The 24,992-nt window shown below is 45.8% G+C and overlaps 1 protein-coding gene across 1 annotated transcript in view; it reads left to right on the top strand.

Moving 5' to 3' along the window:
* Positions 1–24,992, top strand: part of FYN (FYN proto-oncogene, Src family tyrosine kinase) — a 225,139-nt gene that overhangs the window by 96,881 nt on the left and 103,266 nt on the right. Inside the window, exon 3 of the mRNA XM_055134239.1 lies at positions 7,157–7,226. The gene's annotated coding sequence lies outside the window, so the exon portion shown is untranslated. The remainder of the gene's footprint in view (positions 1–7,156; positions 7,227–24,992) is intronic.

Genomic DNA, 24,992 nt, shown 5'->3' with positions numbered 1-24,992 from the left:
TTTTTTCTTTCTTTTTTGTTTTCTGTGGTGTTGGGGATACAACCCCTAACACATGCAAGACATATTTCCTCCTGCTGAGCAACATTCTCAACCCTTGTGTTCTACTTTTTTAAAAAAGTTGGGAGAAAGATCGGCACAAAATCACTCATGTGTGGAGTATAAAGAAGCAAAGTGGGGTGTAACAAAGGCCCAAAGGCAGCAGAAATTGAGAACTGGTCTCTAGTAGGAAGCTTACCACAGGTGTGGGGGTGGGGTGGTGAGGAAGAGTGGGATGCAGCAGGGGTACTGGGACAGTGGCTGAGGCTGGTAGACACTGGCGGAGGCTGTGGTGCTGGAATGTATTGTGCATAAAATCCTATCATCAACAGTATTGTAAACCATGGCACCTAAAATAAAATTTAAAAAAATCTTCATGCAATTTTTCTTCTGAAAGTTTTTATTTTGCCATTCACATTTAGGTATATTGTCCATCTGGAACTGATCTTTATGTGGTCTTGGATACATAGTAAGATTTTTTTTTTTTCATGTGACTAACCAGTGTATTCATTGTCTGTGGCTGCTTTAACTATGTATCTCTGAATGGGTCATGCAAAGCAACATCCGCAATAAGTGCACCTTGGCCAAAGAGGATGGCCTAGTCATGGGATTATGAGTCTTTTACCCCTCAAACCAGAACTGTTCTATATTACCTTTATCTCGTGTATCAGAGCTTAGTTATAAGCCTTGGAAATTGTGTGCGCATTTTGTGGGGGGGAGGGGATGCACATGTAAGAAAGAAGGTGAAGGTCTGATACTAAAACATTTCTTTAAAAACAACCAATTGAGGGGCTGGAGAGATAGCACAGTGGGTAGGGCGTTTGCCTTGCACGCGGCCGACCCGGGTTCAAATCCCAGCATCCCATATGGTACCCTGAGCATGGCCAGGGGTAATTCCTGAGTGCAGAGCCAGGAGTAACCCCTGTGCATCGCCAGGTGTGACCCCCCCCAAAAAAAAACAACCAATTGATTCTTCAGTGTTTCACTCTGCCCCAGGATTCTGGGATTCTCATAGTGTAGCTAGTCAACCCTCTGGGGGCTTAGAACGTGTCATCATTAACCTTGTTATTGGCAGCATGGCGATACTGTGTGTGCTTCATGGGGCATCCCAGGAGCCACCCAAATATTGAAGATTCTATTTGAAAGGTTCTGAGATGAAGGTTGCATTGGAATCAAAATCCAGGATTCGCCTGGCAGATCAGCTGCCTCTTAGCAAGGTTTCTGTCCAGACTGGCTCACACATCTCTAAAAAGCACTTCCTTTGTAAGAGCAAGTCAGAAACCAGGCAATCATGCTATAAAAGCAAAGTTCTGTCATATATCTACCTGCTCCCTAAAGGATGTATGTGATCACCTGAAATAAACCCATCAAAGGAAAGATTATTATAAATACATACTTTGTGCTCCTGGTCTCAGAGAAGAAGAATCTTCTTTACTCTCCTGGCAATCATTGGATTATCCTAGTGGCAGTTTTGTTATTTAAACTTCCCCAAATGCATGATGCATGGGTACCTGTTGGCATGTGAACATTATATGCCAAGGTTTGAACATCAGTGGAAGTATCATTATTTTTAGCGGGGGGGGGGGGAGTCAAAACAACCTCACTTTTCAAGGTTGTTAAGAGATTGAGTGAGAGTTTGGGGGATGCCCTAAATCCCAATCCAACCTTTCCAGCCACACCTCTGCATGACTCAGAGCAACGACTTTTGTCATTGAATCCAAATCTCTACCTCTCTGATGTGATTTCAGAGCCACTGCTCTGGGACAGCTGATGAAACACTCACTCACTGTCTGGGAGGTGGGAGGTGGCTGGTCTCACTGTGGCCTCTGATTCCCTCTCATCCTGGCAGGAACTAGTCCGAAAAGAGCAGCCTGCCTCTGGGATTTTTGTAACCTGACCTTCCTGCCCTCTAATTCTGTGGCCAGGAATTCCTTTCTGCAGGCTCTGCATCTTCCACAAACTTACCTCACTTCTCCTTTTCTTCTTCTAATTTGTGTGTGTGTGTGTGTGTGTGTGTGTGTGTATTTGGTTTTTCTGTTTTGGTGAGGGTCACACCCAGTGATGCTCAGGTTTTGCTCCTGACTCTGCACACAGGATTTACTCCTGGTGGTGCTCAATGGACCATATGGGATGCTGGAGATCCAACCTGGGATGCTGCACCGAAGCAAGCACCCTACCAGCTGTACTATCTCTGGGACCCCTCCTCTCTTTTTCTTATACTCTTCACTCCTCCTCCAGCAAATCATAAAACACCCAAACCACACAGCCTTGCTCTTATCTCCCCAAGTTGAGGGATTGGGGCCCCTGGAGAGTAGGAAAAACATATGGGTTGGTCATACCTTTTGTATAGCAGCCCTCCTATTTATAAGAGGAAGGAGGCCCAGGAGGATGGGGCCTAGTCAGTCATCCAGTAAGCTCCGTTTCCTAGGGAACAAACCCAGCGTTTTTCTGGTTCCCATCCTCCCTGAGCTCTGGCTTTGTTTGTGGGCTGGCTTGATCAATGCACTTAGCCCACCATTTGGAACTCTTTAATTTTTCAGACAATTGACTTTGGACTTGCAGAGAACAGTGCAGCATGGAAGGAGTCAGGGCTGTATTTCAAACCTATTATTACTTTGTGCAAAGCTGCCTAGCTTGCCCTTCACCCTCCACCAGAGAGTCATAGCGCCAGGAGAGCAGTGGAGGCATAGGAACATCACTTTCCCTGCCCCCTTTCCACCCATTCTTTGTCTTTAAAAAAATAAGACTCAAAGATCCACACAAATGCTTCTTAGCAAGTAGGTTCTCCAAGTGGGTGCCAATTTTATCATCAGCCCACCTAGGCTAGAGAAAGACTTGGGATTCCCATTACAAAGCTTGGATAACTTGGTCCCAGATGTGAACTGAAATGGGTAAAGCCCTTTGAGTGCAGCAGAAGGACTGGAAGGGCTGCCCCTGGGCAGGGCACTGGGCCAGGCAAGGTGCCAGTGGCTCTAAGATAAATTTAGAGCAAGTTCCTGCCCTCAAGTAGCTGGCTCTTCTCTTTGAAGCAGACAGCATGGCAGGCTCTACAGCAGTGGTATAAATAAATAGAGTGAGAGTAATTCCAGTGGAGGAAAATGAGGAAGGACTTCAGGAAGGGGGTTGTATTAGTTAGACTTAAGGGGCGGACTTGTTTTCCCTTCCTACAGATGGGAGTAACAGCACAGGAGAGAGAAAGAAGTAGGAAGGTCAGGCCTAAAGAGGGATACGTCTTGGAAGCAGCAATACTAAGGCTGGGCACGAGGAAGGAAGAGGAGGTAAAAGATAAGGCCCAGAAGATCTGGAATTCGGGCGAGTTGACTTGAACACAAAGCTGCAGATTGGAGTTTACATAATAAGTCACTTTATTTTCTTGTGGTGCCACCAAGGCCTCCTGGTTATAGCAGGTGACTCAGAGGCATGACAGGGCAAAGTCCCTGAGGGTCAGCCCTCTCCTCTGCCTTTTGTATACTGTCTTTTATGTATGGTCTTTCTTTTAAAGACGGTCTAAGAAAAACAGAAACCCATTGACCTGTGCCGAAGAGTGATTCATTAAGCCAGTCAACTAGCAACATTTTATTAACTGCCTCCCACTCCCTAGCCCTGTGCATGATTCTACTGGAAGACCATTGAGCATTAAGAGTCTAGCCAGAGGCAAGGTAGCAAGAACACTGGGTCAGTGGGTTGTCATCCTGTCTCAATCCCCCACCAGTTATAAGACCTTGGGCAACTCTCCTGGCTTCCCTGGGTCCAATTTCTCTCCTAGAAAGTAGAGCTTGGCTGGTTAGTCAGTCCTGTAGAGACCTTCCAGGGCTGTGGAGACTGGTGCCATCACCCAGAGTGGACGGGGGTGGGTGGTAGGGTAGGGAGGAAGCCGCCTGTCAGGAGGCCATGGCAAGGATGTCTGTGAGGCATCTGAAAAGCCTAATTCACCTTTCACTTGCTCACCAGACATTTTAATACTCCACTTCAGCAGAATGCTTAGCATTGGAAACTTAGGACTGACCAACACAAAGACCTGACCCTCAGATGCCTTATCTAGGGAGCAGCAGAAGAAATGGGAGCACAGGTGTTAGATCTAGGGCTTTTGTTCAAAACTCATGCCACAGGGTGATTGTGGGTCTGTGGAAGTATATGAAATGCTAGGAGAGAGAGAAAGCAAAAGTGGTTTGGAGTGAACCCAGGCCTTGAGGTAATTAAGAGCCTCGGGAGCATTCTGCATAAAACCATTTCATGTTTTCCTCCAGGACAGAACGCACATTTTTCATCCAAACCATACAACAAGCCAAATATCCGGTTGGCTAAGAAGCTTTGACACTAAAGAGGGACTGTCATTTGGGCTCCCCATTCTCTGTGACTGCATCTCTCTTGTAGGTGAAGCAAAATCACAAATGCCATATATGATTTTCTCGAACAGCAAGGCTATTTGGTCTCCTCAGCAATTAACTTGTGATGTGCAGTGATGCTTTCATGGCCACCTATGGGGCTAGTCCCTTAAACCTTTTCCCAGACCAGCTGGCTCCCTTTCTCTCCCCCTTTTTTCCCCTTTACCCTAAGTTATTGGAGTGGATCCAGAAGTAGATTCTGAGAGCTCCAAGCTTTTCCTTATTTACTCTCCAGTAATTACATGTCACAGGTTGTCTTCCCTATTAGCATCTGAGGCTGAGCAATTAGTCTCCCATTGTCTTTGCAGGAAATGACATCTGTGTGACTTCTGGTGAAGACAACCATTGGACACTCCAGTTAAAATAATTTGGAAAGTGTTCAGCATTTCCTCTGGCTGGTCATTTAAACTGATTTACAGAGCTTTTGGAAATGTGCAAAATGAACAGCAATCTTCAGAAGTACCACTGGGCCAGTTCCTGAACAAAACGTGACAGAACTATTATTTCCTCACTGCACCGAATTAACTGGACTTTCCTGTGGTGCCTGAGGCCTATGTTCACAGGTTTCTTCTTTCCTCAGGTTTGACTGGGGCTCATGAGTCAGGGTGCTTTGTAATGCAGATCATGGAAAAGCCAACTCAGGGAGGTCTGAATTAGAGCTGTCTTGGCAGTCCTTCTGCAGACTTCGGAGCTGGATGAATGCAGTATCCTCCACTCTGCTTCTCTGTGTTCTTTTCTGCCTTGGCCCTCCTCTCTGAGCTCCGTCTTCCAGCTGGACAAAATAGCTATGGAAATTCAAGTATACCCCATACCACACAACATTTGGGAGGCATTCTTTCCCTATTGCTGGCCCAACTTGGTCACGGACCTATCCTTGAGCCAGCTGCTGGCAAGAGGCATGGATTTCCTTTAGATCAGTTCCATCTCGAATTTCTGTGTGCGCACATCACATGGGGATCTTGTGAAACATTATGTTTCCGTGGATTTGAGATGTCACCTGGAGGTTGACATTTCTCCAAAGCGTCCTGGTAACTGATGTTGCTCTCTGGCTAAGGGAGAACACTGGCACTTGCCTCTTACAGACTAGTGGGGGTGAGGGTAATGGTCCCATGTAGAACTGTACTAGGGACTTGTTGCCAGTGTGCAGTGAGAAGGTTCTGAGGAGCCACACAGTGGTTAGGGATTAGAAACAACACACCCACATGATGTAAGAGCACTTGTAAACACCTTATTATGAATGTTGACGTCATAATTCTTGAGACAAAAGATAACACAGTTATGCCGCTTTTTCATTATTATTCAGTTATTTTTATTTCTGCTATGTAGCTCGTATGACTCAATAAGCATAAATGCAAATGAAATGGATTCAAATCGCCCTAAGTACAAAATGAGTGTGCCAGGTTCACCTTTGTTCTCTGAGTCGATTTCTCCTCAGTACTTAGTTGCTGAGAAGGGAAAGGACCCCCCACTAGTGTCTTGAGTCACTTGACATAATGTGGGACATGAAGAGTGCTGCCAGGGGTGAGTTCTGCCAAAGCACATGGTCACAATGCCCTTATGTATGGCTTCCAGAGGAGAACATCATTATGTTCTCTTTGTTGGAAAAGAAGTACTATTCTGTCATTTTCTTGTTTTTCTTGCCAAAAGGGCTGACACAGAAGGCCTGATTGCAACTGTTTAGGGAAGATCGAGAAGGCCACACCATGAAGCACATGGTGGGCCTCCATGGCAAGTAGGAGGCTGGCTGCTGCGGAGGCACCTAGAAGCCATGTTGGTGGGGTGTGGGTTACTCAGAAAGCTTGTCAGAGGGAAGACAGGCTTTCTTCATCCGCTTGACTGCCTGCCCTACAACCAGGGGCCTCCCTCGGCTTCCAGAGCCCGCAGTGAAAACCAGAGCAGCTGGTAACTGTCTCCTCCAATGGGGGTCGCGCTGGCGCCCTACTTAGGAAATCACCTGCTTGATCTGCCAGGCTGGGCAGGCTGGAGGGGAGTCGAAGCCACAGAGCACTGGCTGGGGAAAACTGTTCCACTCGAAGCCAGAAACGCAGGCAGGACTCACACGAGGGTCCTCCCGGATGCCCTGTGGGCAGTCTGAATGCTTGAACTGCTGTGTCTGTTCCAAGAAACCTGTCTAGCGTTGACAGTCTCCATAGAGGAGAGACAAAAAGAAGAGAATGTTCCAGAGCTGAAGAGATTGTACAGGGGTTCAGGGGCTTGCCTTACATGTGGCAAGCAACAATATAAAATGTGTGGTTTTTTAAATTCTCATACCAACCTGGTAAAGTTAGAGCGATCATCCTTATTTTTAGGTAATAAAATAAAAAAAATAATTAAAGATGAAGGTCTCAAAGTCAGTTTGGTGACAGTGTTAGGGAAAGAAATAGGAAAGATCATTGAATGGAATAGAAGGAGATTGGGGGTTCCATTTTCATATATACAGCATTCACTTCAGTTATTTTCAAGAGCTAAAAGTTCAAATAAAGTACAAATACTGGTTTTGGTTGATTTCATTGTCCATATTTTGTTGTTCCTTGTAAGTGCCGAGTGCTTTTATAAATCAGATTCATCTTCCTGTGAAAATCAGCACATTGGAATCTGGCCAAGAGAATTTGGTCCATTGATGGGTGCTCCAGACAGGGAATGTCATTTCCACAAAGGAAGCACAATGTCTCTGTATTAAATTACTTCAGTTTAATGATGAATTTCTGTCTTTGTTGTGCTTTTTTTTTTTACAGGACCAGTCCAGCATCTGTATTAGAAGACATGTGGTGTATATAAAGTTTGTGATAATTGGGGGAAATTTTGGTAAGTGTCACTGCTTTTGTCTCTAAAATCTTCTGCTTATTCCCCTGATCTTTTCATTTTTTAAATCTGCACTAAACCTAGACTAAAAGAAATTCTGTACTTAAATTCTATACTTCAGTTGCTATTTTCTGGCATTTTTTTCTTATTATTGCTGATGCTACTAAACAATATGGATTTTTCTAAGATTTATGAGAAGGCTAGTTTTAATAAAGCTCTGAACACAGAGTAAGGAATACCCTCGATGGTTTAGATTACATCCAGGCTGCCCATGGAATAGAAGAGTAATAAACTTGCAAACTAAACAAATAAGTCACCAAAGCAGAGAGGTTCTTGTGACCTGTGTGGTGAAATTAAAGCAAAACAGGCTGGTAGATACCCTGGGGGAAATGGAAAGTTAAAGGGAGTTAAAGAGGCCCGGCATCGCCAGGAACTCACTCCCAAATAGCAAATGGGGGCGAGAGACCTAGAGCATTAAATTCAGCACCTACCCAGAACTCCATCTTTGAGAATCGGGACCATCTTGGAGAATCAGGAGGCCTGAGTGAGAATTCAGGTTCTGCGCTTGCCCAAAGTTAACTTTGCCTTCTTTACCTTGTTTATTAAGTAAGGCTTATGCCTCCAAGGGTGATTGTGAAAATGAAATGAACTAGGATTTCCTAGGGCCTGGTAGTGTTCAATGAAGCAGTTACTTCTGGTAATGAAACAACCTTGTCTTGGAAACTGAGGTATTTTCCACTCAGGTAGAGGCTCCAAAAAGGTGTGTTTTGCTTTGACCAGGAGGTCACACCCATTTGCTATCGTGGCCAGTCCGATCCCTTACACGCAGTGGAACCCCCCACCCCCCCACACCAGATAGGCCTCCTTCCTTGCCCTGAGACCCATCCTGGACACGCTGCCCATTTAACTTCCTTTCTGCCACTTCTGCAGCTGAGTGCCTTCATACTGCGGGAGCTTTGTTCAGTGTTGGAGACAGCGTTATTTTAAACCAAAATAACCAGAAGGAAAAGAAGGGTGGGGACTAGATTGTGCCCTTAATTTGGGGCCTTGAGGCTTGGGCCTTAATTACCTCATTTAGGCTTTCATTTCCAAACCATTTCATTTTTAATTTTTTTGATGAGTGCTTATTATATAACCTTCACAGAGATCCCAGCATTGTGCTGAAATGTTTGAGCTTGGGTGGAAAGAATTCAGGTCTTCTTTAGTGAGGGCTTTTATCTCTGATTGGGGAGAGGCCTTCCTGTCTTTGCAGATGGGGCTGGCATTTCAGGTCAGGCGGCCACAGGGGGAACCACCCCATCCATGAAATCAAAGACATGAACATGGAAGACTGGGTGTCTGGCCCAGTCTTCCACTGGCCAGAAGAAAACTAAAAGGCTCATCGACAGCAACTTGGACAAGGGAATCCAGATTTTCTCGGAAGAGGCAGCTTGCTCCAGTTGGAAAAAAACTGTTAGAACCCCCAGGAAAATTTTAGTGAATGATCAAATTTTTCCAGACATTGATTATGGTTGGTCAGAGCAATAGAAGAGTGGGGAGGGCACTTGCCTTGCAAAAAGCCAACTTGGGTTTTGTTTTCGACATCCCATATGTTTCTTGAGTCGCATCAAGAGTGACCCCCTGAGCACAGAACTATGAGTAAGCTCTGAGCACCACAGGGGGTGTGGCCCATAAAACACAAAAGCACAAAAGCCAAAATTGATACAGTGTTACTAATATAACCATATACTTTTACAGAAATTCATAGAACCATATGCTGGAAAAATTGGATTTTATTATATATTCATTATACTTTAGTTTTATTTTCAAGGACAAAAGAGCAGGCATTTAAACCAATGAACATGTAACTAGAATTGTTGCGAAGAAAGAGGGAAGAACAGAAGGCAGAGGCGGGTACTTTCTGGCTCTGCACCAAGCTGCAGTATCTGATCCGGGCTTGGTCACGGGCCCTTCTTCCCGTAGTCTCAGGCCCTGCACGGCCCGCACACAGAACGCTTGCTGGTTTGTGCTCATTTATTGAGTCACCCCCTGTCCTCAGTCTCTTTCTCAGAGGTCAACGACAGTTCTACTCGCCGTCCCATACACCAGCCAGTTAAGTAGGAAAAGACTCTCCTCACCGTCTCCCAGTCCTTGGTTCCTTGTCATGATGCGATTTTACACTCCCTTCCCAGTCACCTGCTCTACCGTGAGCCTCCAGCACAGAGCTAGAAATGCAGTCCTTGAGGTGGTCTGACCAGAGGGGTATAGGAGACTGCTGCTTCTGTAGATGACTGCAGCAGTCCCCAACCCCACCCAGAACTGAGACCCTGATGGTGGTCTCATCAGCGCACAGGACTGTCCCCCACCCAGACGGGGTAATTCATGCTAGATGTGGGCAGTGCTGAAGTAACAAAAGCCAACATGAAATTAAAAATTTTGTTTTGTGTTCTTTGTTTTTGTGGTGCTTGGGGCCAGGGCCTGGCACAAAGGAGGCATCCACTTTGCCACCCAGTTCTCACACCCCCAGACCCTAAAATTTTGAAAACGTCAGTATTAGGCCTTAGAGATAGTATAAGAGATAAAATATAACAGCCTTGCATGTGGCTGATCCTAGTTGGTCCCCAGCACTGCATCCGATCCCCAGAGCACCGCTTAGGGATCACTCCTGAGCATAGAGTCCGGGCTAGTCCCTGACACCATGGGGAGTGGCAAAAGAACAAAAGGAAGGAAGGGAGGGAGGGAGGGAGGGAGGGAGGGAGGGAGGGAGGGAGGGAGGGAGGGAGGCCTTCAAATGCCTCGGGCCAAGGAGATAGCTCAAGTAGCAGATCAGAGTCTAGCACATCTCCAAACTAGAGTTCCATTGCATTGAACTTGAGCATGCCAGAGTTCACGCCCAGGTCTGGCAATTCCGCATCGGCCCCTGTCCGCAACAGTGCCAGGTGGATCCGAAGCCAGAGCAGCACTGCACACCCAGGCTGGCCTTGACCATTGGACAGATCAGCGGGGGAGGGGGGCGAGGTTGGGGGTTAAAAATTTAAGTGTCAGGGAGTAGCACAGATGAAGTGCATGCTTGCCTTGCTGTGGTGGACGCTGGTTCAATCTTCTGCGCCATGTAGAGTTCCCCGAGCCTCACCAGAAGTGATTTTTGAGCACAGAACTAGGAATAAACCCTGAGAACTGCTGGGGGTAGCCCAGGTACCCTCCTTCTCCCCACCCACCCCCCAAAAAAATTTCAGTTTGTCTAAAGTCCTTATTATTTTGAAATTTTATGTTTTTAAGATTTTTGACGTTTGGTTATAAATAAGTATCCGTAATTAGAAAACCCTAAAGAAATGTGTTCAGAAAATCTTAAGACATTTATGAAGGCCGTCTCACACCCTGACCCCTGACTCTAAGCAAAAAACTCCCCTAAGTCATGCAAATGAGCATCTGGGATCTCAGGGCTTAGACTGAAAGACTTTCTGACCAAATTTAAGCGAGGCTCTTCACATAGGTTATCAGGCAGTTGTAGGAATGAGATGGTCTCAGATTGGACATCTGAGCCTCAGCTTTTAAAAATCTGTTTAGCTTTCAGTGACCTCAGCGATGAAATGGTATTTCAGCTGGGCTAGTCCTTCCTCTTGACAGGGTAATGATTCTAGTGTGATGACAATGGTCTCAGAGAGGAAGGGGGCTCTCCTTATGACTGAGACTAGGTGTCGTGGGAAACGGGTTGGACTGTTTATTGGCATCAATTTCCAAGTGACACCAGCAGCTCAGTTAAACGTAAGCTGTGGAGAAGTTTCATAGCCCAATATGGCTACATCTGTTGTCAGGAGATTAAAGCAGCATATGTCAGGCTCGAGATAGGGCCATCCACTTGAGAGGACTTTAATGATAGGGCCTATTTTAGGAGGGGAGCTGTGCTTTTGGTGAGGTATATTTTGATATTCGCTAACCCAGCTTCATGGCCAGTAACATCTTCCCAGAAAGGGTGTGGTGTGTGCTTGTGGACATAAATATTTCCTTACTGAAGGCTTTAGTATAATAGTCTTTGGCCTTCCCTCCCCTTCATTTCTTTTTTTCTGATAATCTTTTCCTCTTGCAAGAATGCCGTGAAACTGTGTTCTGAAAAGCCGGAAAAGACAGGGATAAAGAGATCTCATTTCAGATGGCTAAGCTTAGAGATTTAGGGACTTGAGCATTATCTGTCTGTTCTTTTTTAAGAAGAATAAAATTGGAACAATGAACCAAAGCAAGAATTGTAAGCAGAGTTGAGTGAGATTGTAAAGCACTGTGTTTGGTTGGGAATATCGCAGCTCTCAGGAAAACCACACACTTAGAGCCACTTGTTTCTCAGCCTCTGTCCAAGGCCAGGGCAGTACTTACTGGCCCTTCGCCTGCTCTTTCACCAGGCATGGCCCAACTCCTGGGACCAGAGAAGGCAACTGCTTCCGTTTGTCCTGAAGGGTTGCCCCCAGGCCCCGTCCTCCACAGTTGCCTTACCTCCCTGTTAGGACCCCAGGCCTTGGCTGTCACAGAGGGGAGTGGGGTTGGGGTAGAAGGGTGGGGGGAATGGTCAGAACATTATGCCCAGTCAGCATTTTCTAGTCCTCATTTCAAAGTGAATGAAACTGGAGGAATGAGATCAGCAAATTAAATTAGTTTCCTATTGAGACAGTGTGTGTGTGTGTGTGTGTGTGTGTGTGTGTGTGTGTATTTGCAGGAGGACAGAGTGAAAATTGGGAAGAGAGAGAGATTGCAAATAAGCAAGTTTGAATTGACTCCAAACCTAAGGGCTTAGAGAAGCACTCTTACATAAACTCTAAGCTATAAAGTAATAAGATGAGGGTGTTCAGGAGGGAGATGGCGAGCAATGTCTTGACCCAGAGAATGTCTAGAGAAGTTGCTGTGTAGTCTCTGCACCTTCCCAGCAGTCCCCCTTTCCCTATTCGGATCCCCCAGGGAGCTTGTTTCCAGGGGGCAACTCCCTGAGCCCTGTCAGAAGTGAAGCCCACAGTGATTGTCTTCATCCTAATTTCCCAGGCGCCTCTGCAGCATAGTCCCAAGGCAGAATGTCGCCTCTTTCTCCACACTGAGCTTCATTCCAGACTGATAGCTCCATGCCAGGTCAGACACTGCCCTGCCTCCAAGATGAGTTTGGGGAACATCCTACGCCAGCTTCCTTCTTGGCTGCTTTGGCACTGCCGTCCTCCTTGTCTGTCCCCAGAGCGATTCATACTGCACCGTGGTCTTTGACTACAGGAACACCTACAGACCGACACTTGCCACTTGTGGAAGAGAAACATTTTCAGAGTTAGTAACCATCACCCACTCAAGCCCATAGTCAGAGAGCTAGGACTGGCCCTACCTGCAGAAGCCTGGGAACTTGAGCCCTGCAGCCCTGCTTTTTCATGGCAGGTAGTCAGGTGGAATGTGTGTCGTGTCACTCATGCATCCAAGGGGTGGTGGCCCATTTGCTCTTCCCCAACTACTTGTTAGGCAATGCAGGAGGTATTATGGAGTTGGGAGAATTTAGCTAGTGTCTCAGGTCAGGGGCCTTTGGAAGACACAGGGCTTATTCAGTGTCAAAGACTAGAAGCATTGTTGGCATATGGTGATGGTGGATGGGACACTAAATGCCCTGAGATGGCTAGGAGAGGACTGTCCAACGCAGTGTCTCTGGCACAGTGTCCATTGTGCCCGCATTAAGAAATACAGCTGAGTTTTGCAGCCGGTCAGCGATGGGGCTGTCAGAGCACAGGGCCCTTGTGGCGCTCTCTTCATTTCAGGCATCCCAGAACTCAGAGCGGCTGTTCTGCAGCTTATACCTTTGCCACCCTACACTCAGGTGCGCAGGCACAGGCTGCTGTGTGCGGACGCAGCCTCTCTCAAACGCTCCGACAGGCTCCCAACGCAGGTGGTAGCACAGGCACCCGCACTCCTCAGTCAGCACCCATGAAGGCGGAGCGAGGAAGAGCCACCTTCAGAAATGTTCAGAGCCCGAGGAGATATGCCACCTATCGCCTTTGATCCACTCTCACTGGCTTACAAACCTCCCGGCTGACAGGACTCGGGTGTCAGTTCCAGGGGTTTTTTGATGTATCTTTGGCTCCATCCCTACCTAGTGAGTTTCTACAGCCCACTGTTGGAGCTTTGTTTAAAGTTTGATTTTTTGATGTCAGCCAACAAAGGCCGAGATGGTGGCTCAAGCAATTTGAATGAACACACATGAGATTTATGAAAGTGGTAAAAATAAAGATGTATTGAATGAAAAGGCTGACCTGAATAGAAATGTTAAGGAACATGAAAATGGGAGTTAGTGATATTATCTGGAAGGGTTCTTTCTTTCTTTCTTTCTTTCTTTCTTTCTTTCTTTCTTTCTTTCTTTCTTTCTTTCTTTCTTTCTTTCTTTCTTAAAAAACCTTCCAGATTCTTACCAATTTTTTATTTTTTAAAATTTTGGATTTGCTGGATGGGGATTTCTAGGGCAAACTCTCATGTCCTTTGACTAGATTCATCATTTGTTCAAATTTGCCACACTTGATTTATTCAACTTTCCGATTTGTTTTCTATAAATTGTTACATTGTATGCATTATATACATTTTGCTGAACCATTTGAAAGTTGTAAGCATCTTGTTTACCTCTGAACTTTACCTCATTGGGTAGCAAATATGAGTTGAGGACATTCTTCTACTAGCCATTATACTAAGAAGTTTAACAATAATTCCATTAAATTACCCAGTACTGTTATCCTTTGCAAATTCCCCCAGTTGTCTCAGGTTCGTTGTGGTGTAAGGAGCCCATACTTGACATGTCTGTTCAGCTCTCCTGTCTTCCTAGGAATTGTTATAGCTTAAACTAGTGTTTTTCCAGGGGGTGGCGGCACATGAAAATGGACCGTGGTAGCTTCTGGTGCAGTCCAGGAGGGCACTGAGTGATTTTTTTTCCCTAAAAAAGGTCAGTTTAAGTTTGGGAACCTCTACCCTAGATGCTTGTTATCAGGTGCAGGTTAAGCTTCTTTTGGCAAGAATCTGTCACAGGTGATACTGTATGCTAAATACTGTCACATCAGGAAGTGGAGGGTGTAGAATTTGTTCAGCCATCTGCAGTGCTAAGTTTGATTTCTTGGATGACATAGTAAGCAGACCTTATCAGTGTATGGATGCACCTCAATTCATTGAGGCATCTGTGGGATAGTGTGTGGATCCTTTGTGAACATCCTGTCCCCCACCTACCAACCTTCTTATACTGTGCTTTGAATATCACTGGATGGATAATCCCTGTCTCAATCTGTTATAATTGTAGAATAAAGTCATGTCCGTCTGTCTTTTCTTCCTTCCTGTGTTGACAGGTGCTCAGAGGGCCCAGGGATCACTCCTGAACATACCTAGCCCAGCTGTGAAGGCAGTTCCACAGACTGGGAGGGGGATGGGATTCCAGGGATTGAACTTGGAGCTCTCCACATGGCAATCATATGCTCCAGCCCTTTTAACTATCTCTCTGGCACACCATTGGATATTGGCTTTCAGTTCTTTATAGTGTGTGATCTAGGTCTTTATATTTTGAGGGGAGTGGAACACACTCAGCGTTACTCCTTACTCTGCACTCAGGAATCACTGCTGGCAATGCTCAGGGAACCAGATGGGATGCTGGGGATTAAACACAGATCGACCATATGCAAGGCAAGTGCCTTACACGCTGTACTATTGCCTGGCCCCATAGGCCTTCATATTTTTACAGCCATTTCCCTAGCAGTAGGTTAAGTTTTGCTGCAGTAATAGATCACGATCAGCATTTTTGTTCTTGTCTTTGAGAGAGGTAAAATGAGCAGAGATTGGCTGCTGCAGCTCACCAGGTATGCAGACACCTTCCAATGGAACTCGTCCACTTCCTACGCAAGAGGTGACTTGCCCAAGACCATCTGGACAGCAATCAATCAAGCCAGATCTGGAAGGCTTAGAGGCTGGGTTTTTCAACTCTTCCATATTCCTGCCAGCCACCCTGCCCTCTACTCTGCCTTTGTCTCCCATCCTGCAGTCCTTGCCTTAAACAAATGCCTTGCTGGCAGCGTATGTGCATAAATAAGGAAAGTTTAGCGAGGAGGACATTCTGCAACTGGAGACACACAAATATATATATTACAAAGAGTCAGGGGCCAGAGAGATAGTAAGTGGGTAGGGCGCTCACCTTGCACACAGTCAGCCGATTCAGGTTACATCCCTGGCACCATATATGGTCCCCTGAGCCCTCACCAGGAGTGCTCCCTGAGCATAGAGCCAGGAGTAAGCCCTGAGCACTGTTGGGTGTGGCCCAAGAACAACAACAAAGAGTCAGGGGCTCCTGGTCTCTGACAGATGTGTGCCCAGCTCTAGCAGAAGCCACCAGCCGTGCACTAGCTACCCCAGCTTTCCAGTGTCGGTGACCGTCTCATCAGCTGAGCCTCCAGCTTTCAGCACCAGCCCTGCCTCAAGTTGAGGTCGCCGTGTGAGTAAGCCGAAGGCTGTGTTTAAAATTGGAATTCTGTGGTCTGCCTGTCTATTTTCAACATCCTCTTTTAAACAGAATCGTTAAACAGTTTTCTTGAGATGTGATACTGTTTTGATTTTGGTGGTAGGGACGCTGATTAACTTTTGAAGAAAGGGAAAGCTGAGTTTCATGCAAGTGTGATTTAACCTTGAATTTCTTAATCAGTAGAGTTGTGGCACAATTACAGATGTCTGTAGCCTTGAAAGCAAGCAAGTGCATTTCCCTCAGAATAGCACCTGTAGGGGTTTTCTCTTTAAATTGTTCTCTGAGTCCTTGGGAGGGTGGGGGGGAGGGAAGAGGCAAAATCTGTCTTTTACTCATATTACGCTCCTTGTTCTTTGTGAATATTTAACTCCATTCACGAGACACTGGAGAATCTGCAAGTGTGTTCCCCCAAGAGGGACTGTCAGATCAAGAGCAGTGCTTCTCAGGATGGTCCTCACTTGTCACTAGACTGAGGAGAAGAACCAATTAAGCTTGTTGTTATTGGTTTGCACAGAATTGTCTTGAGGTTTGGAAGATACAAGTAAAGAAAAACCTTCTCAGGGCCAGAACAATAGTATAGCAGGCAGGGTGCTTTTTTTGCATGTAGCTAACCCAGATTCAAACCCCAGCACTATATATGGTCCCCCAAGCTGCCAGCAGTGATCCCTGAGTGTATAGCCAGGAGTAAGCCCTGAGTATTAGTACTACCTGTGTGCTCCCCATCCCCCCCACCCCCACCCCCACCATACAAAAGAAAAAATAAAACTTCTCTTATCTTGATCATGCGGGATTCTAGTGCCACCTGTGCCTTCCCTTCTATCAGTTAGCTGACTAACTACCTGGGCCACAGAAGGGTTGAGTTGGGCCCAGAGGGCGCTAATTAGCTTGGGTCTCTAGTGACTGCTCCTCCCATTTCCCTAAAGCTTACATTTTCAATCAACAGGCAAGAACCATAATGTGTCATCCTGGCTCGCCACCCCATGCTCCACAGTGCGTGGTCCTATGTGAACCCTTAGCCACCATCTACCACTCATTTCTAACAAGTAGCTGCCAATAAAAATATAAGGCAAGGAGTGTTTCTTGTAGCTGTATTTTTTAAAAAATAAAAAAGGAACAGATGAAATTCATTTTAATACTCTAATCAAACCTTATATGGATCTCAAAATAGGTTCCTATCACCATGCAATCAGCATTAAAAATTCTTGAGTTTGTGGGTACTAAGCATTTGAAATCCTAATGCATATCTCGAACTTAATAGCACATCTCAGTGTAGACAAAAACATTGCGTTTCAAGTGTGCCTGGTGTGGCTCGTGGCTGCCAGCATTGGGTGAGAGGGCGGGGGTGGGGAAAAGTTTCACAGTCCTCTCCAAGGTCACACCCAGCTAGGCTGTCGCCTTGAAATCTCTGGAGAGAAAGGCAGTCAGCCTTTCTGTCCGCCCCCCAGACTGAGGCCACATATTCCTATCCTCTCTGTGCCATTTTCCTCCAGGCGAACGCTAATTATAGGGAGATGCTGGGTGAGGCCCTAACCGCCAGCTCAGCAGTTTCTGCCAGTCATGGCAGCTGGCAAGACCCACGTCCTCAGTCTTGGAAGTGACAGAGGGAAACGACTTCCAGATTACTCCGTGGCAGTCTCCATGATTTCCCTTCTTTTGCAGGCATTTGGCTATCAGAATCAGGGTCGTTTTTCAAATCATCCTTTCTTGTGTCCCATCCATCTCAACTGATTTGTAAAGCACATACTGCCTAGTCATCTCTGAGACCCTCAACAGAGCAGATATACATATATATGTACATGTATTATATAAACATGCAATTTGTATGTGTTTTCACACCAGATGTACCTCTGTTTGATTCATGATGATTTCTTTATAAATTCATCAAGTATTCTCCCAAGATCCTGCTGCCATTTTGAGCATTATTCACAGTGCAACTGAGAATATTATTCACATTAATAAAGGTGAGATATCATTTCCGTTGAATGACAAGTCTCCAGCCAATTAACCTGTTACTTGAAGTATTAGACAATCCCAAGTGAGAAAATGACAAAATTGTTGCTAACTGCCTCCTGGGGTGTGTTAGGATGAACATCACCCACATAGATTATATTCTGATTAGTAAGAATTGAAATTAAGATAGGGCATTAGTAGGGTTGAAGGGACAGTACAGCAGGTAGGGCACTTGCCTTGCATGTGGTTGACCTGAGTTGGATCCCAGCAATCCATATGGTCCCCCAAGCCCTGCCAGAACAGATCCCTGAGCTCAGAGCCAGGAGTAAGCCCTGATCACTGCTGGGTGTGCCCTCTAAACAAAAACATACAAATAAACTAAAAAAATAGGGTAAGAGTAGTCTCTCTGGGGTCAGATCCTGTGTTGTCCACCTCACTTAAGTAAAGGGTAGTGAGGGTAAGACCTTTGCTCTTTACTCGGTGGCCTTGTTCCATAATTGAAGCAATGGCATCGCAAAACAAGCTAAATGGATTTGCCCTAAGTCCCTTCAGTGTGGTATTATTCACATTTGACTTATTAGAGATCTCTCTTATTCTCAGGCACCCAATTCTGAAATCCGTCCAAATCCTTAGGTTTAAATTTGCCTTTAGAATCTGAACTGGAGCCATAGTACAGTGGGTAAGGTGCTTGCTTTGCACATGGCTGACCTGGGTTTGGTTCCTGGCATCCCATAGGGTCTCCTAAGCACTGCCAGTAGTAATTCCTGAGTGCAGAGGGAGGAGTAACCCCTGAGCTTTGCCAGGTGTGGCCCAGAAGCAAACAAAAGCAAATAAATTAGAATCAGAACAATGTTACGAGGGCTCAGTTCTTTTCTCACCATACCCCAACTTCCCTATAGCAACCCCAAGCACCATCTATTTAGTCAAAGGCTGGATAGCTTATGTTTATTTAATGTGTCATTTCAGTAGCTATATTTCTGCTCAGTAACCAAAACTTAGAGCTGATTTCAGCCAGGTGGTGGAGGCCCTTGCTTTTGCTTCCAAGGGTAGCGCTGAGCCGAAGCATTTCACTTTCATCTTCAGTGTCACTAGTGAGTGTGCCTGAGCGTGCTGGGCTTGAAGAGGACAGGCAGACTGCTGTGGCAGAGCCTTTCCTCCAGGTACTCAACCTGGATGCTGTAGGCTTATTTTGTAATTTTTCTTTGGAATTTTTTTTTTCAATCACACCTAATGGTACTTGGGGGCTACTCCCCACTCAGAGCTCAAGACATCGTCACTCCTATGTTACTGGGGAACTCTCAGGTTGGAGAGCCAATCCAGTGTGTCTGCATGCAAAACATGCACCCCAGCCCTGTGGACCACCTACCTCACCCTAAAACTGGGGTTTTAACCAAATCACCTCCTATCAGAGGCGCTGAGGTGAGAACTCTCATAGGTGTGTAAGAACCTCTACTCTTAGTCAATTTTTCCACTTACCAAACCTTAGGAAAGTTTTACTATATAAAGTTTCAACCTCAATAAACCTAGTGTTCTGGGGGCGGGAGCAATAGCACATCGGGTAGGGCATTTGCCTTGCACGCGGCTGACCCGAGTTTGATTCCCAGCATCCCATATGGTCCCCTGAGCACCTCCAGGGGTAATTCCTGAGTGCAGAGCCAGGAGTAACCCCTGTGCATCGCCGGGTGTGACCCAAAAAGCAATAAATAAATAAATCTAGTGTTCTGAAATATTTTTATGTGCATGTGTTGAGCTTTTTTGTTACCCACCATGAGGAATATTTTGACTGTTCCAGTAGTTTGCAGTGTGGAGATAAAACTCCTTATTGAAGTTTTTGCTCACTTGATACACATTCGCGGATCAGTGTCAGCATGGCTGTTGCTCCAGGAATATAGAGGTACAGCAGTACACAGTACCCTCCCCTACAGGTTTTAAGTTTGAGACCAATATCTAACGTTTGTGATGCACTGTGAAAAACATGACATGATTGTATCTATAGGGCAAAAAGGGAGGAGACCACCAGTCACTCAGACCAGGTATATGAGGTATGTGTGTGCATACCCGTCCAATTCTACCAGCTGCATTCTTGGGTTCAAGAGGGTGTGTAGTGCTGAGATGTCACAGAGAATCACAGAACTTGTTCCCTGAGCCATATAAGAGCAAAGGAATGAAAAGTATTCTACTTATTTTTCAAAGAAATAGCTCTCAACTTCAGGTTCTAAAAGCGACAATAAAAAGGCCTCTGGAGCAGTAGTCAAGTGGGTAAGGTGTTTACCTTGCACACAGCCAACCTGAATTTGATCCCCGGTATCCTATATTCTCCCTCCCCCATCTCCCCACAAACCCCCCAGCAATGCCATAAATAGTCCCTGATCAATGACCAAGGAGTTGTCCTGAACACAGCTGGATGTGGCCCGTCCACCAAAAAAAGGGGGCGGGCTGTGTGACTTTATGACATCATATGTGTTTTAAGCTGACTTCAACAGCCTTTGATCTGACTAGGTTTGCTTCTCCTGCTCTGGCTCGTCCCCAGGAGCCTCAATGCCCAACACATGGTAGCTACAGTGCATAGTCAGCCTCTGGTTTTGTCTTCCCTGGGAAAAGTTTTATATATCTCTGAATCTTATAGTAGTGATTGTGATACATAATTTTTCCAAAATAGCTAGTTACTTCTGTAAGCATTACATTCAAAATACCCTTGTAGGAGAGCATTAAGATTATTACCGTGGTCCCTACAACTATTTATCATGGCATGACATTATTTATAGCTTTCCCTCTTCTTTCTAACCCCCAATTTTCATTCTCCCTCGCTCCTGAATATACCTGTGGTTTTAGAAGAGCAACCAAGCCAAAATACCAAATGATTTTGACATTCTTTACTAAGTCTAACATTCTTGTAGACACAGAAATCATCTTTGTTTTTTCCTGGGTAATTGGATTCTCTTCAGCATTTGGTTGAGGGAGAGGAATTGAGAGTAACTGTTTGAAACTGCTTTGAAAAAATATAATCAAATATGGAGTTTGGCTTGCTGAGGATGACTTATCTCTCTACATATTTCTATAGCTTATATGCAAATGAACATCATTTAATACTTTGATGCTGCAAATTATCACAGGAAAATGTGTAACTTGACCTTCTGACTTTGTTGGAATGTGGAAAGACAATAACCAACTCAGATATTGTTTTGTTCAAAAGGCTAAAATCCATTTGTTTTTTTTTAAATTTTTTTTTTAAGGGAATCGGAGATAGATGCTTAAGAGTTTAAGCATCTATGGCTTTGTGCTCATAAATGACCTCTAACAGTGCTCAGAAGGACAAATGAGGTGTTAGGAATTAAACCAAAGTTGGCAGCATGTGAGGCAAGTGTCTTGCCCCCGATATTATCTCTTCGACCAGGAGTGAGATATCTAGAGGCACCCTGCATTGGAAATGGGCGCCATTGCTCTGCCTGCCCTGCCCCCCCAAGCTAACCAGGTCCTGTGCTGCTGCACAGACATGCTAATGGGAGGAGCAGATGGTTCTCTGGGAGCTAGACTTGGGTTGGATTTGGGTTTTCAGCAGAGCCTGGTCTTCAGCTCAAGACCCTCACAGGTCTGCAGATCACCTGCTCTACTTCTGACTCTCCTCTCCGGGGCCCAGGGATGTTACATGGCAGGATGGACAGAATGTTGACTTGGTAATGGACATCTGGCTGCTTGTGAGCTTCCCAGCTGACCAACTGTGGGATCTGGAGCAAGTCACTTCACCTCTGTGATCCTCAGTAATCTCACTTCTAAAGTGCCTCACTTCCAAACAACTCCCGAAGTTGTTTTGAGAATTAGAGGAGGGAGGAGTTATGGTAGTCATAGAACGCCTGGTACTCAGAGTGGCTTACTCTTTCAGGTACCTTTACTTTGCCCACACTCTTGTTAAAATACTCTTCGAGACACCCTCATTACCCTCTGAGGAAGAGCTCATCATTTAAAATTTGCCATCCAAGTCCTTTTATGACAAGTCTGCCTGATCTGTCACTTCTAACACTTATGCTTCCTCTTTATTCCATCAGCAAGACCACAGGCTGTTGTTGGCAGCAGCCGCTCAGGAGCCCTCCCTAGCCTCCCTTGGCATCTCAGTCCAAGGCTGAGATGCTGCTGCTGCAAGGCCCAACTTCAGTCTTACCACTTCCTCATCCTTCAGGCTGGAAGATGCCCCAGACCTCTCCCGCACTGTCTGCCTTATCCCAGGTGCTCAGAAGGCTCCTGTCCTATATGACAAGTCTCCAAGGCTCCTTTGCAAGGAGCTTGCAGATGCCCTTTCTGCTTATGACCTTTCACCCTTTTCTTTCCACCGAAGTCCCCCTAAGGACACCTCTCCCCCTAAGGACACCAGTCCTGCTGCACTTCACTGAACCATAATTAACTCTTTATAAGCTCTTGTCTCTGCGCACAGTCACGTTGGAAGTTACAAATTCTTCCTGGCCCTTCCAAGGGTGTGTTGTGTGTGTGTGTGTGTGTGTGTGTGTGTGTGCACTCCCCTTTGTGTAACCTGTGTGCCATCTCCACTGTCACAAACCCTCATCTTCTTCCCTAGCCTCCTGGCAGAGCTCTCCTAGAGCAGCAGTTCCCCGGGGGCTCCTGGCCTTCTCAAGAGAGCTGCCCCTGTGTGATTACAGACCCTGCTTTGCCCCACAAGGAGCCCTCCCTCCCCCGATTCTGTCGCAGCCCTCTGCCAGGAAGGGGAACAAGAGAGAATGAACCCAGCAGGGAAAGGAAGGAATTCAGGGACAGGAACAGGAGAGTGGCGTTATTCTGACAGGAAAGAAATGAAGCTTTTCCTTTCCCTTCTGTTTGGCACTAGCCACAGATCGGTTTTCTGTTTTGTGCTTTCCTCCAAATCTCTCCGGGTCCCCTGGGGAACCCCTGGGCTCTATGCATTTAGGCCTCAGAGAACAGCAGTGGGAGAGAAAATGCGGCTCTGCGCTTAGATGGATTCTGTTGGCTTCGCTCACAGGCTCCGCACTTTCAGCCGCCTGCAGATTAGCTGCTGCAGGCACCAGCTTTGCATTATGCAAAGTATTTATTCTCGCAATTAATACACTGGAAAGTGTGGTTTCGCACTTTTCTGCCAGTACGGAGGTTCTCACCCAGTAGCAGATCAAGCCAGTTACTGGGGAGCTGGTTCTTCGTCTGCCCTCTGCCTCTTTCTACCCACACACCCCTCCCCTCACCTCTCCGACCTGCCCAAGGCCCACCAAGCCAAGTGTTATCCCAAGTGCCTCCACTTATTTTATTACTTCCGTAGAGGTCTCTTGATATAGAAGTTCTTTTTCTCTCCAGTCACCAATTTGGGTTTCCTTTAAACAGCATGTGGTTTCATTACGGAAAAGTTCAAAGGTATGGAAAATAAACTAGCATGAGAATTCCCAGTAACCTTCAAAATTCAACAGTCTGTAAGATTCTAACATGCTGTGTCATCTATTCCTGGATTTTTATTACCCTAACTTGTTCATTTTAATCCTATAGTTAAGAGAGAGACAGTAAACTGTGTAAACTAAGAGTTGGTTCCATGTCCTTGCATTAACACATCAATCACACACAGTGCATACACATACACACACGTGCATGTACACGCACATTTTTTACTACATTGAATCCTTATACCACCTCTGGCATTTTGACCCATTTTTTGGGTAACTAAATAGACACTCTATGAAATTGCTTTCTGCCCAACTAGTAATTCAGAAGGAATTCAGACCCAGAGACATTTTTATCCATCTAAGCAGCACTTTGGGAGATGAGGAAAACATAGAATATTTATGATAGATGGTAGTAAGTACATGGATGTCCTAAGTGAAATTATTAATCTTTATGTTTGAGGTTTCTGACAATAAAATGTCAAGGGGGGTGTGAATGCCCATTCATCTCAATCACCAGTGGACAAGACCCTTGAGTTGCTTTCAGTTACCTATCCTGTACATTCTCAGTGACCCTAAGACATCTCCAGTCTAGTCCTGAGGAAGCTCTCTCAGACCAGGCTGTGTAAGTACAAGAAGGTGTCAAGATCAGGGAACCCCAGAATGTTTGAGGGCTTTGGGCAGGGTGGGAGGAGAGCCTGGAGCCAAGGAATTGGTGAGATGAAGGTAGAGAGGATAGGAAAGAAAGGATCAAAATGAAACCCAAATCAGAGGTGAATGTTTTAAACCACAAAGATGGCCACTTGGGTGTTTTGCCTAGGTGGGGGTGGGGGGGCACCCAAGGAAAGCTTAGTGACCAGAGCTCGTGCTTCTGGTCACTTTTCCTGCAGATAAGTGATTCTCTGCCCCAGGAGGCTCAGAGGCAGTGGGCCCTGAGTGGCATCCTCTGTGTGTCTGTCCTCAGAGAACACTATATTGCTTCCTGTGGTCTTCCAAGTGTAGAATTATTTGCACCATTTCACAGAGAAAAAACTGTTATTGAGTTTGGAGTGTAGCCGAACTCGTGGATCTTTCTTTCTGGTTGGTGTCTACCTGCGGAAGCGCACCAGCTCCTGGGATGTGCTTCCTTCCTCCCCCACCACTGCCAGGAGCTTGTCGCTGGACTTCCGTCAAAGCAAGCAGATGGAAGTGAGCAGGAGGGTGGAGGCAATTAGAGGCTTTCTTCCTCCAAACAGTGCCAGTTTGCTCTCTCTTTGGGTGCATGGCTGTTCTTGCTCATTTTTATTTTCCATGTATGTTTTGTCAGTCTTTAAACCCTGCCCCCACCCAAAGCTGTATTTTGCTGCTGGCTCGAGGAGCTTACAGCATGGGGTGACTTAGTAGCTTATTGTTTGGAATCTAAACTGGGCTATGGATAAAGCCTGCAATGGCTGATAATGCTTTACCCTTGTAGATGTCCTGCACACTTATGCGTATCCTTTCCTTCCTTCATCCCTGAGGCTTAGAAAAATGAAAGTGAAACTTTCCCTCCCTTGGCTAGAGTTGGCATTTCCTTGTCTTTACACCATCTCTCTAGTCAAACCACAGTGGGGGAGAGCAGTAGAATGAAAACTAACCTGCTCTAACCCTGCGCACTCTCAAGTTTCAGTCAATGACTTATTCTTCATTTTCACAGAACATTGATATTTAAGTAATTACTGTAGGGAGCCCTTGAGGAGCTTCCAGTCTAACCCAAGAACTTGCTGCTGCCAATTTAAGAAACCAGCGTACCAGATTCTGAATGTATAGTTGAGGAAATGGATAGATAATGACCCTCCATAGCCTGGAAAAGTGGAAAGAGCTAAGGAGAAACTGAGATTGCTGTTCTGGTAAGGAACCCGCAGAAAGGGGGCAGCATTTTCAAAATGACTGTGTGGGAGAGGCAGGAGGACCCAGCCCTCAAAAGTAGTCTGGCTC

This window comes from Sorex araneus, chromosome 4, assembly GCF_027595985.1.
Source record: "Sorex araneus isolate mSorAra2 chromosome 4, mSorAra2.pri, whole genome shotgun sequence".
NCBI lineage: Eukaryota > Metazoa > Chordata > Mammalia > Eulipotyphla > Soricidae > Sorex > Sorex araneus.
Note: the sequence above shows the minus strand (reverse complement) of the source record. Positions and strands in the feature narration are given on the sequence as shown.